This window comes from Epinephelus fuscoguttatus, linkage group LG7, assembly GCF_011397635.1.
Source record: "Epinephelus fuscoguttatus linkage group LG7, E.fuscoguttatus.final_Chr_v1".
NCBI classification, from domain to species: domain Eukaryota; kingdom Metazoa; phylum Chordata; class Actinopteri; order Perciformes; family Serranidae; genus Epinephelus; species Epinephelus fuscoguttatus.
Genome location: NC_064758.1, coordinates 7,865,082 through 7,882,663, shown reverse-complemented (window position 1 = coordinate 7,882,663; position 17,582 = coordinate 7,865,082).

Here is a 17,582-nt window from a genome sequence, read left to right as displayed (position 1 = left end):
TTGTGACTCGACTCTGAGTCTAGTCCAAGTCATGTGATTTGGGTCCACACCCCTGTGAATAAATAACAGAATTTTTAAAGAAGTAACCACTGTGATGTTTTCACTCGACTTCATGCTACTTTCTGCTGTTTACTAACCTGTTTTCTGGCATGTTTGTGACATCAAATGTGACACACCAGAAGAAAATAAATAAATAAATAAATAAAAAATAAAAATAAAAAACAAAGGCATACTCATCTTCTGGCAAAGGGAAAGGAGCCTATTGCCTATTTGTTGCAGGTTTTCCTGCATTTAAAAAGAGGATGAAAACACCACCATGAGGCGGTGTTTTGGTGAACCCTTAACTTTGCTTCAACTCATACAGAATTCAGCTGCTGAGTCCTTACCAGTACAATAAAACTAAACTTAACTGACTTGATTGGCTTCCCACTCAACACAAAATTCACTTTAAAAATCCTCCTATTGCTTTTTAAGGCACAATATGGCTCAGTTCCCCAGTATATCTCCTAACTGCCCACTGACTATACCCCCATCAGACTTTTCAGGTCATCAGACTTCTCAGTCCTAATTAGACCAATTTGGTTAATGACAAAATATCTGCAACTAATGGAATTCCCATCATCCTCAATAGCCTGTACTTTCTGGTTAGTGCTTTTTATCAAATGTTTTAGCATCCTAACACACTAAAGAAAGATGGTGAACATTGTAAACATTAACACGTTAGCATGCTAACATACTCACAATGAAAATGCCATTGAAAAAGCATTTATGTACCACCACTGTACAGCCTCAGAGAGCTGCGTAGCGTGGCAGTAGACTCATGGGGGCAAATTCATGCATCACTAAACACACATCACTTGCAACAGCAATATTCCTCATTCAAGGTTCACAAAAGACTACGCACAAATGATAATAGAGTGCAGACATACCCAAAAAGTTTTTTGGCTTAGTGCTGTCTGCCACAGAAAGCAATGCAACCAAATTCGTACATATCCTATGTATTTTGAAAGGCTGCAATCACGTGACCAATACGCCGTCCGCAGTAAAAAAGGAAGCGGTCCGAGCGCTTGTAAGGAGGACAGTTGGCGTGGTTGATGGAGTCCCGTGTTTGGATCCATGTAAACTTTGAGTCCTTAAAGATACATCCTCATCATTCTTTCTTTTCCTAACCCTAACCACAGTAACTTTTATTGTCTAAAGCTAACCTCTGTAACTTTACGCTAATTATGTAACTTAGGGTGACCATATTTTGATTTCCAAAAAAGAGGACACTCGGCCGGCCACCACATAGCCTACTTAAATGATACTCGCAGCTTACTCAAAGATGCCTTATCATTTTAATATATTTAAAATTTATATGTATGGATAGAAAATTCAGTTATATTACAAAATAATATCTCTCAAAGACAGAAATTCAGATAGGCCCCAATAGGGGACACATACACACACACTAGAGTGGGGCGATCTGAGCCCGATGGTACCTGACGGGTCGGCCAGGTTTGGTCAAAAATGTAGCTATAAATTGTATTCGGGCTCGGGTCGGATTCGGTCAGCTTTCAGTGAAAATGTAGTGTAAAAATAAATAAAATCCTATTGTCTGTCCTGTTTATTGCTTGGGCACTGTTATTTACGTGACAACACCTGAACATAGCATACACAGACACACATTGGCTGTTTGTTTCTACCTCTCTCCTCGCTGGAAGCCTCGGACCTCCAGCCGCCCGCCTCCGCCTTGATTAAACGCTGAAAATAAAATAAAAGAGGGAGCCAGGTTTTTCCTATTTTATCTTATTTTGTTTTGTTTCTCCCTCTCGTCTCGCTGGAAGCGTCGGACCTCCCGCTCCCGTCTCAAACACGGAGGTCTCCCTCTCCGCTGAGCACGCCCGGCCTGTTAAATAGCCTGTAACCGTAACAACTGTGTGACACAAACTCAGTGCTTTGGTCATTAAATAATGTCGGGCTCGATCGGGTTCGGACAGAAATATGCTGCCCGTGCCGCACTCTAACACACACACACAAACACACGGAAAACCGGACATTATCATCAGTTTATAAAAAACCCCCGGACGCCCCGGACGGGACGTGAAAAGTGGACATGTCCGGGCAAAAGAGGACGTTTGGTCAGCCTAATGTAACTGTATGTTTAGGATGCAAGGTCATTCGTGGGGCGCAAATTTATAGAATATCATATGAACTGTTTTGCATGCATTTTTCATAGGATATCATACGATCAATTCTATACGAATACGTTAGGCATCTAAAGGAAAACTTTTCAGAACGGGCCCAAACAATAGTCTTTTTCCTTAAACTTCAAGGCTGTCTGGTTTAAAGCCCTGAAGACAAACTTGTCCCAACAGCCATAAAACATGAATTAACAGCAACATCATTTACCAAAAGTATAAATTTCGCTCAATAATAATTGTCAAGGCTGAAAGACAAAACAATTATTTTTTTGCTGGACACCCATTCTTAGCTTAAGCACTTTTACACTGCATAGCAGTTAGTGGAGTTTTTCTCTACTCATGTATACTTTTTTTTTACTTAACGCTGGTTTAATTCACTGCATCTCCTGACAGAACAGCAAGATAAAATTTCAGCCTGCATGCTTGTCTTTTCCAATTGTCTTTAAATTCCCTATCTGGGTTTAGTGTACCATTATTAATAGTTCGGTACTTTTGTTGTTAATATTGTATATTAAATATAAAATACTAAAAATGGTTTAAAAGAAGTGTTTTATTTTTTCATAAATAATATGCCATTGTGTGAGTGGGTTTGTGTTGTTGGCTTTGTGAAGCATAACAAACATGTATATTCTAATATTTTTTTCTTTCAATTAAAATCTATAAGCCACTTATTCATGTGGATGTCTACATATTTAATGCATGTGACTGACTGATGTACATAACTCTACCTCCTCCAAAGTGTTACCCTTCAAAGTCGGTAAGTTTTGAAATAACCACAGTTGTTAAAGTCTCCTTAAGCCTGAGCAGCTCCATGTTCCTCGCTTGTTGGTGCCCCCTGCTGAATCTCCCTGCAGTATTTTTGGCCCTGCCAAATAAAGAGGTGCAAGCCCCTTCCACAGCCAAACAGCTGCCCAGACTTCCACACACACCCTCCCCACACTGACTCTCCACCACCATGGAGGTGCTGTGTATGTATGATAGTTTGACGGAGAGAGAGAGAGCCAGAGAAAGGACCCTCATACAGACAGCAGGGCAAGAGGTGCTCACTTCGTGTGTGTCTCTGAGCTGATGAAGAGTCTCAGGTGAGGCGAATGTATCTGTGGAGGAAGCGGCCGAGAGACACCGAGAGATGGAGAGAGAAAGGACCCGGGAATTGAGAGGACAGGAGGAAGGGAGGAGAGATGGGGAAAGAAAGGATATTGATTTCCACCTTAAAGAGGCAATCTCCGCTTCTCAGGAGCTCCGGGGACTAAGCGTCTGTCTGCGCTTGTGTGTGTGTGTGTGTGTGTGTGTGTGTGTGTTGTATGTATGATCTGTCCTGGGATCACAGCAGAGACTGGAGACACCGGTGCAGACATCAAGCACACACACACACAGTTTTGGAATGTTAATGGTGTTCTAAAACGTAAAACAGAGAACAGAGCAAAAGACAAAATAACACCTTTAAACTATTCACTTTTTTTTTGCTTTGGCTCCTTTACAAGCACTCTGCTCCAATAGGTCCTTTTTTTTCTTTTTCCCCAGTTAATTTTAACCTTTTTCCTTCTTTGCTTACACCAAAGCTTTACATTTCCCTGCCTGGTGAGTCAGGAAGGTTTCACTGACAAATGCTCATGTTTAAGACAGGACAACAAAGTCTTGTTTTAGGCGTGGGTAAAAACAAACTTCAGCAAAGACAAACTTCTTAAAATCCATGTTACAGTGGTTAGCACTTCTCCTTTTCCAAGACAAACCAGCCACCTAACAGGTGTGGCATATCAAGATGCTGATTAAACAGCATAATTACTACCCAGGTGTGCCTTGGGATGGTCACAATAAAAGGCCACTCTAAAATCTGCAGTTTTATCACACATCACAATGACACAGATGTTGCTAAAATGGACTGCATTTGTATAACCACTCAAGGCGCTTTTCCACTACTGAGTCACATTCACCCGTTCACACACACAGTGTACACAGTACATGTACACACAGTACACAGTACACAGTGCACAGGGTAGTGGCCACAGTAAAATCAGACTCTCAGTGTTTACAAAGGTTACTTAGTGGCTTTGCAATCTTTGTAATAAGCTTCTGCCACCGGGGGCGAAATTTTGCGGAAAAAAATGCTTTATGGCATGAACGCGTCATGTCCCATTCCCAAACTGGTCGGTCAGCCAATCAGGGACTGGAGCGAGTCCTTATGAGGAGTTGGGCATGAGATAGTTGAGTCACGAGCACAATGGCAGACGGACAAAGTTTGGAAACAAGTGAAAAACGGCCTAGCGAAAGAAAACAAGCTCCTCTGTCTGAGGAGGCAAAGAAGAGCAAAAAGGAGAGTGATAAAAGAAGAGGAAAAACAAGAGTAAACCTCAGTCAGGCGTTCAAGAGATGGTGGGAGCTCCGTGACCAAAGAGGCTTCAAAACCCATGTCCAGCTAGCTTTCTTTCTAATGGATCAGTAAATAACACGGCTAAATGTTAGCTAGACGAGAGAGGACTGTACTGTACTGTAACCAGGGACCGGGTAGCGAGTGTTGGTCGGCTGACATCTTCGTTGCCATTCTATGGCAGCCCTCAGACAGTGATACCCCCCTCCCTTCCTTCTGTTCTCTTCTCACGAGGCAGCTATTGACGGACATTGCCCAGCTAAGTCACGCCCAGTTAAGTGAACACTGAACTTTGTTTCCCATTCAATTTGAGCTCCAACCGGCCGCATCGCTTCCATACAGTAGCTACCGTTTATTCTAGAATCGGGACTGTTTACATGTGCATATTGGTATAATTCCACCGTGTCTACTGTTGTTTGTACTGATACTGTACATATTGGTAGAATTTACTGAGTTGTTTGTACTGGTACTGTGCATTCTGGTTTAATTATTTGCATTACTATTTGTTTTTTTGTTGTTGCTCGGTCTCTTTACTCATTTATTTAGTATAGTGTCCACACTCCTTCTCATTCTACATATACATAGAGGTATACTGGTGGCTTTACAGCCTACATTTTATTTAATTTATTGATTATCTCTGATCCCCACGGCCAATTTGGTCTTTGCGACAGTGCGACGCAACACCACTGACACTAGGTGGCGCCAAGCTAAAAAAAAACAAAAAACGAATCCTTCTTAATTATTAATTATTTCTTAATCTGCAACATGTTAGTCTGGTAGTGTTAACTTGTGTCACAGAATTGGTGACTGAAAGTAAACTTTCACCTCTGTCAGAGAAAACTGATCTGAGTTCAGACTGTTAACTTACAGCACAAGCTACACTCACAGATAACTGAGCCTCCTACCTGCCTGTCAAACAGCATCAACCCATAAAGCTTCTAGCCGTTCAGTGGCTAACAAGCAAAGCTGCTAACAGCTACAGCCGCAACTCCACAAATCCATCCAGCAGCTCCACCATCCACAGTCAGACACACACAGCTGATTATTTACTGGTGAATTACAGCTCGCAGCTCACACCAATGGCTGACGCTGCTCCGAAGTGAATGTTTTTTGCTGGCTAGCGAAACATCCTAGTGCTGACTATTTACTGGAGTTTACCAGCCTGTTGCTCTTGTAGCATTTGAAGATAATTGCAAGCATGGTTGTTTTCAGCTTTCAATGTCAGATAGTCTCCTACTAACATCTTCATCACATCTTGTCTCATAAACAAAATGGAAACATAAATTTATTCTTAATCTTTATTATCAAGATATATTTTTAGCTTGTCATCATCTCGTTTTCATCATGAATTAAAAAGGCAATTGATGAAAAATTTTCATCACAGTTTTTGTCAAAGAAATGAACACTGAACAGATCAGGACCTCCACATCCAGGGTCTTCACCTGCAAGATCATCTGAGACCAGCCACCCAGACAGCTGATTCAACACAAACCGTCAGCAACCGTCTCATTTGCATTCTCATCCTCCACAGCAGGGTCTTGACCTGGCAGCAGTTTGTCATTGTAACCAACTTGAGTGGGCAACTACTCACCTTCAGTGGCATCTGGCACTTAAAAGAAGGGTTCTCCTCATAAATCCTTGTTTCTACTGTACAGGTCAGACAGCAAACGGTATGTACAGCATTACGTGAGCAAGCGGGCAGGCGGTTTGTCAACATTGTGAACAGAGTGCCCCATGGTGGTTGTGGGGTTATGGTATGGGATGGCATAAGCTATTGACAACAAACACAGGTGCATTTTATTAATGGCAATTTGAATGCTCAGAAGAACCGTGATGAGATTGTGACACCCATTGCAATGCCATGTGTTCGCCGCCATGACATCATGTTGCAGCATGATAATGCACAACCCAATATCCAGCTCCTGTATGGCATGCAGGCTCACCCAACATGTCACCCAAAAAAATTTGGTCTGTGGCAAAAAAAAAAAATGCATTTCTGCAGTGCTAGTCATGTAAAATCCCAACAAGTGTATTTTTGAGTGTCCTTTTATGGTGACAATCCCAAGGCACACCTGTGTAGTAATGATGCTGTTTAATCATCATCTTGATATGCCACACCTGTCATGTGGACATATTATCTTAGAAATTTAACTTTAACTGAAAAAATGGAGCAAAAACAAAAGTGTTGTGTTTAATTCTTTGTTTAGATTATGTATTTTATAGGGGTGTAACGACAAACAAATTTGTATTAAACCATTTGGTATGAGGCTTTCAGTTTGGTATACACTACAAACCGAAAAATAAAATATACAGCTTAAACTGTGTTTATATAATGTCCTCAGTGCCACTGTGTTCAACAAAGCAGCCCGCATGACAGAACAGGTAACATGCTGTCTTCTCTTCTCACCCCAAACCAAAGTATTTGTCTCCAGCTAAACATGCTGGGAGGCAGCTATGATAAACTTGCTCTTTGCAAGAGTGTAATGCCTAGTTCAGACCAAAGATTCACAATGACACAAGTTGAAATATGCAACTACTTTCAATGCACCGCACTACAATCTTCTAAAAACCTGCTGGTTCAGACCAATGCAACTAGATGAGATGGTGTATCATCTCTATGCAACAACTCTCTGTACTTCTGTTCTGATTTCCAATTTTTCAGGTTTATATTTGTAGTTTCTTAAAATATGAATGAGGATATATGGGGTGCCGTTTGTAAAGTGTCTCACGCTGAAAATAACATCAACATTTTGCCACATTTAGCTTCAAACAATGTTTAAAAAAGTATTGTGATTTTTTTAACGTCACCTTTTACCACATTTACAGCAATATTTGTTAACTTAGAAATATATTAAATAGTTAAATCTAAATATTAAATGTGGCACCTAAATGTTAAATCTAAATATTAAATCTAAATCTAAATGCTAAATCTAAATCTAAATATTAAATCTAAATCTAAATGCTAAATCTAAATCTAAATATTAAATCTAAATCTAAATGTTGAATCTAAATGCTAAATATAAATATAAATATAAATGTTAAATCTAAATATTAAATCTAAATCTAAATCTAAATGTTAAATCTAAATGTTTTGGGTGAAACTAAATATTTAGCTAATATGCAAATTCACACTGCCGGTCACCGGAAGTACCAAAATAAAAGCTCGAGATGGTCAAACTGTTTATAGAATCAAATAACGAATTAAAACCAACTTATCGTGGGAAATGGACACTTGAACATCCATTAGCGTGATAATAACTACCTAAAATAACAAGAAACGTGTTTGGAGAAATTTTATTTGATGTGTACTTTGAGCTGTTAGTGTCCTTTCGCAGGGAATCACCTTGTTGTTTACAAATACTTCCGGGTAGAAAACCAGCGGAGTTTAGCAACATATATATATGCACATCTCACGTTTTTCACGTCACTGTATCACCGTTTAGACTGATCTGGTGTTTGTAAAGCCTATAAACACTATGACTGAACAAACATTACTATCACGGTCTGAAATTAATAACATGGTTATCGAGATTAGCGGGCTAACTGTTAGCTGTTAGCCCGTTAAGCGGTGTCTGTAATGACTCACTAACTCTAAACGGTCCGTGAAGAAAATATTTTTCCAGCGGATGTCTTAGTTACAACATGATTGAGCTAACTGGAGTAGTTTAATGTTTTATAAGACAATGGGAGACATTTAACAGATGAAGTCCGGATAGCTTTGGTGCTGCTGCGGCCACTGGTGCTTTCTAGACATCGTGATTTCCCAAAACTGAATAAATACCACACATCGCAACACAAAACTGCTTTGCTAGCTCAATCATGTTGTAACTAAGACATCCGCTGGAAAAAATATTTTTTTCACGGACCGTTTAAGAGTTAATGAGTCATTAACAGACACTGCTAACGGGGCTAAGAACTGACGGTTGTTAGCTTAGCTTAGGTTGTTAATCCCTCCGAAGGGACACTAACAACTCAAAGTATACATCAAATAAAATTTCTCCAAACACGTTTCTTGTTATTTTAGGTAGTTATTATCACGCTAATGTATGTTCAAGTGTCCATTTCCCCCGATAAGTTGGTTTTAGTTCGTTATTTGATTCTATAAACAGTCTGACCATCTCGAGCTTTTATTTTGGTACTTCCGGTGACCGGCAGTGTGAATTTGCATATTAGCTAAATATTTAGTTTCACCCAAAACATTTAGATTTAACATTTAGATTTAGATTTAGATTTAATATTTATATTTATATTTATATTTAGCATTTAGATTTAACATTTAGATTTAGATTTAGATTTAATATTTAGATTTAGATTTAGCATTTAGATTTAGATTTAATATTTAGATTTAACATTTAGATTTAGATTTAGATTTAGCATTTAGATTTAGATTTAATGTTTAGATTTAACATTTAACATTTAGGTGCCACATTTAATATTTAGATTTAACTATTTAATATATTTCTAAGTTAACAAATATTGCTGTAAATGTGGTAAAAGGTGACGTTAAAAAAATCACAATACTTTTTTAAACATTGTTTGAAGCTAAATGTGGCAAAATGTTGATGTTATTTTCAGCGTGAGACACTTTACAAACGGCACCCCATAAGGATAGTGATCGCGAGATAATGGCTACAGTTGCATTTGTAGGAGTGATTAAAGGGCAAAAAACAAACAAAACAAGCATCAGATGGACTGTATTCATGATAAATACACCACAATAATATAAATAACCAGCAACAATTAATCAGTCAATGTGTGTGTGTGTGTGTGTGTGTGTGTGTTGTCTCATACAGCAATCAGCAGCAGCGACCCACCGTCCAACACAACCTGATCTCACAAAAATACGTGAAATGACCACCGCCTCTTAACACTGCATTCCATGGTGGAGGCATGTAATGCGTTAAAAAATTATTTCATTCTGTTTCCAAGTTACTACGTATCAGATGGGGTAAAAGGAGTATTTTTATTGATTGTAAGGGCTGTTCCACGTGACTTATGTCGTGACTTATGTCAGTATCAGTCAGTATTTTGTTTTAGGTTGTGAGAGGCTGTCAGTGGGTTAGCTCACTGCCATAGCTAATTAGTATAATGAAATTATTCAATATTGTTAAGTATGTCATTATTTTAGTGGGTCCTGACATTTAAGTTGCAGTATACTGACTCAACTAAAATGATACAAAATAGGGATGTTCCTGGCAACTAATTTCCCTATCAACTTAACGAAAATTCTAATTAAGACGTGTCTAAAAAGAGGAAAACACCCATTTTATGTTGAATGTGCTCCAGCCTGGAGATTATCATTTTGTGTCCCAGCACGATGTATTCAGGCTCAACATATTCCATTAACTTCTTGTAGCCTTTACCTTCAACAAAGTCAAGTGGAAGCATATCTTGCAAGGTAATTGTTGTGATGAGTTGCGTTATCTTCTCAGACTGGGTGGGATCACAGCGTCTGCGGGTGAACAATGCCAATTTGGTCTGAGTGTGGCTAACACCGATAGGAGCAGCAGTTCTTCTGTGCAGGTTAACATACATAAGCTTGAGTTCAATGTGGTTGCGCATTGCTCCAGTCGAGTGATTATATGGCAGTTTTTTCTGACACAGCCTACATGCTACCATGTTTTCATTTTCTAGATCAAACACTTACTGCCAGACCGCCCCAGTTTTGCGAGAGTATATCTCTCCAATTTCCCACTGTGCTGTTTTAAAACTCCATTTTACTCCGGCATTACTGCAGGGGGACTGCTGTCTGACGGCTCTGTAGCCCCCACTAGTGGCGGGCGGCTGCATGATGTTTGCCTTGTCACAAACACTAATTAGTTTCAATTTAACTAATATTTCTGGTGCCAACTAGTGAAAGATAAGACCTTTTTTTTTTTTTGTTTTAATAGTGCACTGCATCACCCTGTAACTCTTATCAGTCCCTTATCATGTTATTTAAAAGAGAACATGTCAGACGGTGTCCTTTAATGTTACTTGCACAGAAATCAGCCCACTTTAGCGATCATCTGATTGAAGAAATCCTCGGCAGTTTAAAGGGGAGTAAAAGGTGTGCCTCGGCGTTGGTATCGCAAAGTTTCCTCTTCACTAGGTTGAATGCGATGCGCAGTCTGCTGACTGCCGGGCTCATGTCTGAAAAGATGTGTATGTGGACTCCCTTATATGTGAGATGGACTTTCGCTTTGCTGAGGCCAAGTATCTTATGCTTGTCTGCATACTAATGCAGGCAGACAACAATGACCCATGGCCTCTCCTCTCTAGTCATCCTAAGAGCTGGTGTGTGATGTGTTCTGTCTATTATCACTGGTGAATTGAAGACGGCTTTACCCAGTAGCGCAGGAAAAAATCAGCAAGAATTAATTTTATCATGTTTCCCATTTTTTTGTAGTTGCGCGCTGTTTCTGCCTGCGCTGAGCTGAGACGAGTTAGCTCACCGGCTAGCTTGCCGTGTATGGCCAGCATGTCAACCTTTGTCTCTTTGCACAGACAGGATACGTCAGCCTTAATTTCCTTAAATGATGTCGCAATCTCAGCTTTTATCTGAGCCAGCACCGCTTCTCTGGAACTCTGTTATTCCTCTCTTAAAACTCTCCAACGCACTATCCACCGTCTTTGGACTGCCAATTTTGAATGGAGTTATTGTTTTCTGAATTTGTGTCACCTTTCCCTTGCGTGAGCTTTTTCTCAGAAATGTCATCGTGAGTGACCTACAATCAGGTTGTGCCCCTTTCCATGTGTTGCTGCAGGCGCAATGTCTATGTTAAGGAATTATTTTGTTGGAGCTTCTCTCTTCGGTTGCCTACTCCATCAAGCGGAAACTGGAAGTCCCAGGAATTCTTTCTTTTGTTTGTAATTGTTTACAACTACAATGCTACATTTAATATTTTATAAGGAGCTGTTTTTGTTTTATATGCTGCTAAGAAGACACCCCAAAAGATGACTCACTCAGCTCCTTCATTGTTCAAAGTCAAAAAAGATCATGATGTTAGTTTTAATAAGTAAATGAGTTTGAAAAATGAAATTTCGACTTTTACTTTTTTGCTGTATCAAAAACGTACCGAACCATGACACCACTGAAATGTATTGAATCAAACTTTTTTTTTTTTTCTTTTTAACTCTTACACCCCTGATGATTGTATTTGTAAAACTGTTTTATTGAAGTTTGGGGGGTGGGGTGGAGGGTGCTTGGTTTTTTTAACATACATTTGTGAACACTGTCATGCATTCATAAGTTTTCACATGCATTTGCATTTTTTTAAGGATCATGAAACACACATCTGTCATTGCTATTGACACTAATTTCTCTCCATATAGTCAAATGCACAGAATGATACAAACATTAAAAAATTAATAAAACACATAAGAATGTCTCTTATTTTTTAGGGGCTTTTCCTATAATCTGTAGTGAAGAGGTTTGCTACAGTGAAGTATTTGTCTTTGTGACTGGATAAGTGTGAAAGGCTGTGTTGAGTCAGATTACATCTTTAATTTCTGAATACACACTCGAATACACGCTCAGTGAGTGAAATGTTTGTCTATAGTGTGTGTTTTTAATTTATGCTTGAGTGACTGTGTGTATGTAAGCATTCCTGCACATGCCTGCGTCTTTCCAGTCATATCTACAGTGCTGCATGTGTGTGTGTGTGTGTGTGTGTGTGTGTGTGTATGTGTGTGTGTGTGTGTGAGAGAGAGCTGATCTGTGTGTTTGTGAGTCCCCCAGTGTTGTCATTGGGCACTTTAGAGTCTGTACACTCATCTGATCCGGCTTGGCGAGCAGACAGAATAATAAGGTTGTGTTGTAGGACAAAAAAACAATAAGCTCCTTCAAACTCTGTCTTTCTGTGACGGGGCAGTCCCATTGGAGACAAACTGCAACCACCAAGAGCAAACACCAAAATATTTCCTTGTTTTTTTCCCTACTGTTTCCCCCCTCCCTATCCCCTCCCTATGATGCAGTTAAAGTTCCCGGGGGACCATTACTTTAGCTGGCGTGTGAAATGGCCTCGGAGATGAATGCTTTTTCTGCATTACCTGGTGGCAGGGGAGAAGCAATGGATACAGTGTACAGATCCTGCAGACACTTTTTAATCTGGGAGAGAGAGCTCTCTGATCCAAGCCAGCGGCGGGATTGAAAAAAGTAAATGTGAAAAGAAAGGAGAGGGGCCAGAAGGCATAGATGAGAAGGCAACAAAATGACAGAAAAAAGGAGGGGTGACAGAAAGAGTAAGATGTGTGATTATATTTTTAATTAGTACCTCTGGAGAGGAAAGTCAAATATATGACTTTGGGTAACACTTTACAACAGTAGAGGTTTTCAATCTAATGAAAAGACTTTGACTTTTGATTTGGCTCCAACACTAATTGTGCTGGACAGCCCGGACCAGCCGTCTGTCCCTAAGCACCTCATGAACAAGGGAACGAAATTCTGGATGAAAGGCCACTACCCATAAACAACAATAAGCTCTGAGTCCATGTCCATGCTGAGGAGCGGGAGCCAGAGGAAGCAGATGCTCTCAGAGGTCAATGACCAACTTAATTGGTTAAGTAGCAAAATGCTAATAAAATAAGAAAATAGACTAACAGATCTGGCTCATGTTGCATGGTATCTATTGTTAAGCATCCAGTGACCTTGTGCATTTTAAAGTTTGGGTTTAAATTAAAAATCTTTTGTTATTGATGAAAAAAACATGCCAGTTCAAGAGATGTCCCTTTACCTTTGAAGCCACAGTGGTGTCGACCAAAAGGGGCTCCTCCAAATAGTGTTCAGACCAAATAGAAAGTGAATTTTAAACTCACTTGTGCAAGTAAGCCTGAAAGAGCCACAGGTGTGTGTGACGCTGTTTGGGTTGAGGGAGTCTGTCCCCACACAGTGAACACTCTATTGGTATGGTTCAGCGGGTGGCCCTACAGACGCTCTTCAAGTCCAAGCCCTGCCGGATAGGCACTCCAGCTAGTGGGGAAGCCTCCGATGCCACTGTGGGACTTAAATTCATTTTGCAGAGTGCCAGCTGGGGATTTCAGCACCTCCCTGATGATGGAGCAGACTCCCTCGCCCCCAACCTCATCTCAGAATGGCAAGATGAGTGGAAAATCAGACAGGAGCTGGTCCAGTGCAGGTATGTAGAAGAAATCTGGGGCATAAAGTACACTGGAGATGAATTCCTCTCGATCAAACAGTGCTACAAACTTGAAACGCACCTTCAACTGTCCAACTGTACTTTTGAGCACCTATGTACATGGCCTTTGAGGTCTGGGGGTGTATTAGCCCGCATGTGGCAGTGTACCCCGACACAGGGTGTTTAAATGGGCTCTAGAGGTATTCTTCATACAGCTGGAGGAACATTACCTTCCTTTCCCTTAGGTGGCGGGACCAGTCAAGTCATGTACCATCCAAGTTCGAGGAGAAATTCACCACCACCACCTTTGGAAGTTAGCACTTTTAGAATAAGATTTGTGGCTGTGTTTTAGTTATTAAAAATACATTTATCCCCTTAATTAAGGAGTATCTATATTCCACATACACTGTCTGTTAGCAGGCAGTGTAAATACACAAAGCAAGTATTTTCATTAGCTTCTGGGACACTTCTAGGATACTTCTGAAACATCTGCTGGAATTACAAGAACTGTCTAGAGTGGCCGCTTGGACACCTGGCAGAGAACTGTACTCTACTTAGTGAACTTTTCAGGTTATTATTTGTACCATTTAGGGATATTTTTAATTGTACTATATCAAATATTGTATATTGGGTTCCATATCCAAAGATGCAAGTCCTACAGGTTTAGATGTCCTCTGAAAAAAAGAGAAAAGATCTGAAAAACTCTTTTCCCTCTAGTCTATTCCCTATGTTTGGACTGAACAGTACAACCACTTACGTGATCCAGAGGTTTATGTCTAATATATTGTATGGAATGCCACCCATCTGTTCCCATATCGGTTTTATGTTTATGGGTCTCTTTGATGAATCTGCTATAAAAGTTCAGTGAATCTGCCATTAGGGCGAGGGCTTGGTGAGCAGTGAATGGACAGTACAGACTGTCACTGCTGTCCAGTTAAATGCTAATAACTAATAAGTCTTAAGTGCTACTCACTACTGTAATACGACCTTATTATGGCCTTTCTGTCTATGATTTAGAGGTCTACACAGGATGGAGAATGCACTTTCATTCAATATGAATAAATGTTTTTTTAAGAAGAGAACCTGATGCCTGATGCAATTTGAAACAAGGATTAGACCAGAAAAAAATGGCTGACCAAAAAGCAGAAGGTACACCAACAGTAGTGTGCAGTGGTGATATGCACTATATGATCAGAGCTGCCCAGATTAATGATACACAGACCATGACCTGTAGCAACACAATGGAACCCGTCCTTGTCTTTGTCCTAATCTATAAAAGTCACATTAAGTGATAGAAATTAAAATTTTCGAAAGAGAAACAGAACGTTATGTTACATTAACATGTGCACTTTATCATTTCAGCTCAAATTCAGTTCATTGGAATGCACAACCAAGCTTTCTATGTAGTTGTCTTAGCATCTAATCAGACATGTCCATTATGTTATGAAACTGTAGTGAGAGCAATAGTGCACATGGTCATGGCACCCAGTGTGATGTAGGCAGAGCGTGATGACTGTGATTGCATAGTCTTAACATTAATTTATTGTTGCTTATACCATGATCTGGGTGAATACTCAATTCTGATTGGCTGCAGGGTGTCCATTAAGAGGTGTTATAGGACAGCTAAAAAGACATTCCGGTCAAATTGCCTGATGACAGGTTCTAAATTATTGCGCTAGCTCAACTGCTAGTTTGTAACCATAGCAACGGAGACTCAGAGCAGAGGCAACCGATTACAACGGGCACCATGAGTGATTTTATCATTTCATTTAATTTATTTGGTGAATTTGATAATTTTGATGACTGGGATGCAGAAGAAGAGAGGTTAGCGAATGAAAAGAAAAGGGAGAAACGGCACAAGGAGGTGACAACGGAAGAATTAAATAATTTAGAAGATGAGAAGGATGAGCCCAACATCAAGAAGACAACGAAATGGGCAGTTCAAATGCCACTATGATGGACATACCCATATCACTTTCAAATTTCACTATTAATGGTAATGTAGCATTTAATTTTAAATAGGAAACAATCGTTAATTTGTGAATGTTTATAGGATTTAATCTCAACTACTATATGCTTATGAATTATTTGTTGCAATTAAAAATGATTTTGACTAATATTTGGATGTTGATTATTTGAAACAAATTTTCTTGGGTCTATAAATGAACGCCAATGAATCATGAAAGTAATATCTAAGGTTTTTTTTGCACATCATCCTCTGAAAACCAGAGTCTGTAACACACAAGCGGTAAGAAGTGCACTGGCTTTCTGAAATAATCATCTTCTGAATAATATCACGTAACGTTTAGCCATCATCTCTCTTCCCTTCACTGATCAGAGTCGCAATGCTCTCTATGCTCTGGCCACAGCGGGTTTCCATGGCGCTCAGGCTGCTCAGGGGTGGCTTGTGAAAAACTCTTGATTTTAACTGTAAAACACATTAAAGCATAAATAATTGATTTAATATTCATTTCTTTGGTAAGTGACCATGGTATAAGCGGGTTAATGCCCTTCGAGGTGTCCATTATCAGGAATTAATGGACTTCGCGTCAGATGGTTGACGCCTCTGCGTCGTCTATTAATTTCTGATAATGGACACCTTGTCGGGCATTAACCCTTACTTATCCACCTTATTTTTCACGGAAACACGGAGACAAAACAGAACGCAGTCATTTTTTTGTGCGACACTTCCGGTCCAGCACTCTTACCACTGTGTAAATGGGAATTGCCTTGTTGTTTACCTTTCTGAGTTTAGCTATATATATGTATATATCACATTTTTCACGTCACTATATCACTGTTTAGACTAATCTGATGTTTGTAAAGTCTATAAACACAATGACTGAACAAACATTAGTATTTTCTCTGTAATTAATAACATGGTTATCGTAGATTAGCTGGGCTAACCGTTAGCTGTTAACCATTAGCCGTGTCTGTAATAACTCACTAAACTCACAAAGTGGCCTGTGAAAAAAATATTTTCTCCAGCGGATGTCTTAGTTACAACATGATTGAGCTAATTGGAGTAGTTTCATGTCGTATCCGACAACGGGAGGCTTTTAACGGATGACGATCCTGATGTTAGCTTTGCTGCTAGTGTTAACGTTAGCTGTCCCTGTCAGCTGCAGCCACTGATGCTTTCTAGACATCGTGATTTCCCAAAACTGAATAAATACCACACATAGCAACACAAAACTGCTTTGCTAGCTCAATCATGTTGTAACGGCTGGATGGTTGATGCGTACATGCTCTTTTGGGCGCTATCAGAGCCGATCCGCGCATCATATGGCTTAATGATCAACTCAGTCAATAAAAACAACCCGTCCTGTGTTAGGAGTGTATGTCGCTGACAGAAAGAAAGAAAAGGGAAAAAAGATAGAAAAGCAGCGTACACCTCACATATTTATTTCTCACAGTTGCGCACACGTTTGGCTGGCATGCAGAAGCACCGTCTGTATGTCTGTGTGTCGAGGGTGTGAGCCGCAGCTTCAGCTGCTCAGGTAGAGAGGCTTAGCCTGGTGTGTTTTTTCGCTGATTCAGTTCTGCAGGTTCTCTGCTGGTACACTGGAGATGGGGATCAAGCAGTTTGTCTCACTCGGGATAGATTGTGCTTTTTTGGTTCATAGTTTATGATTGACGTGCGATTTATTCACGTTTAGAGGGAATAAATTTCTGCTATAACAGAAACGTGGGCACAGTTATCTATACAAAATACACAGACTAACTAACTAACTAACTAACTAACTGATTGACTAACATAAACAACTGAAAATTGAAAAAAAAAATAGCTTGCACCGTTAGCTGCGGTAAGGGAAAGCATGAGGGAAAGCGGCTGACCGGAAGTCACGCACAAAAAAACGGAAGTTGATCACTATTTACTTCCATGTTTGAAAATAAGGTGGATATGACTGGCAA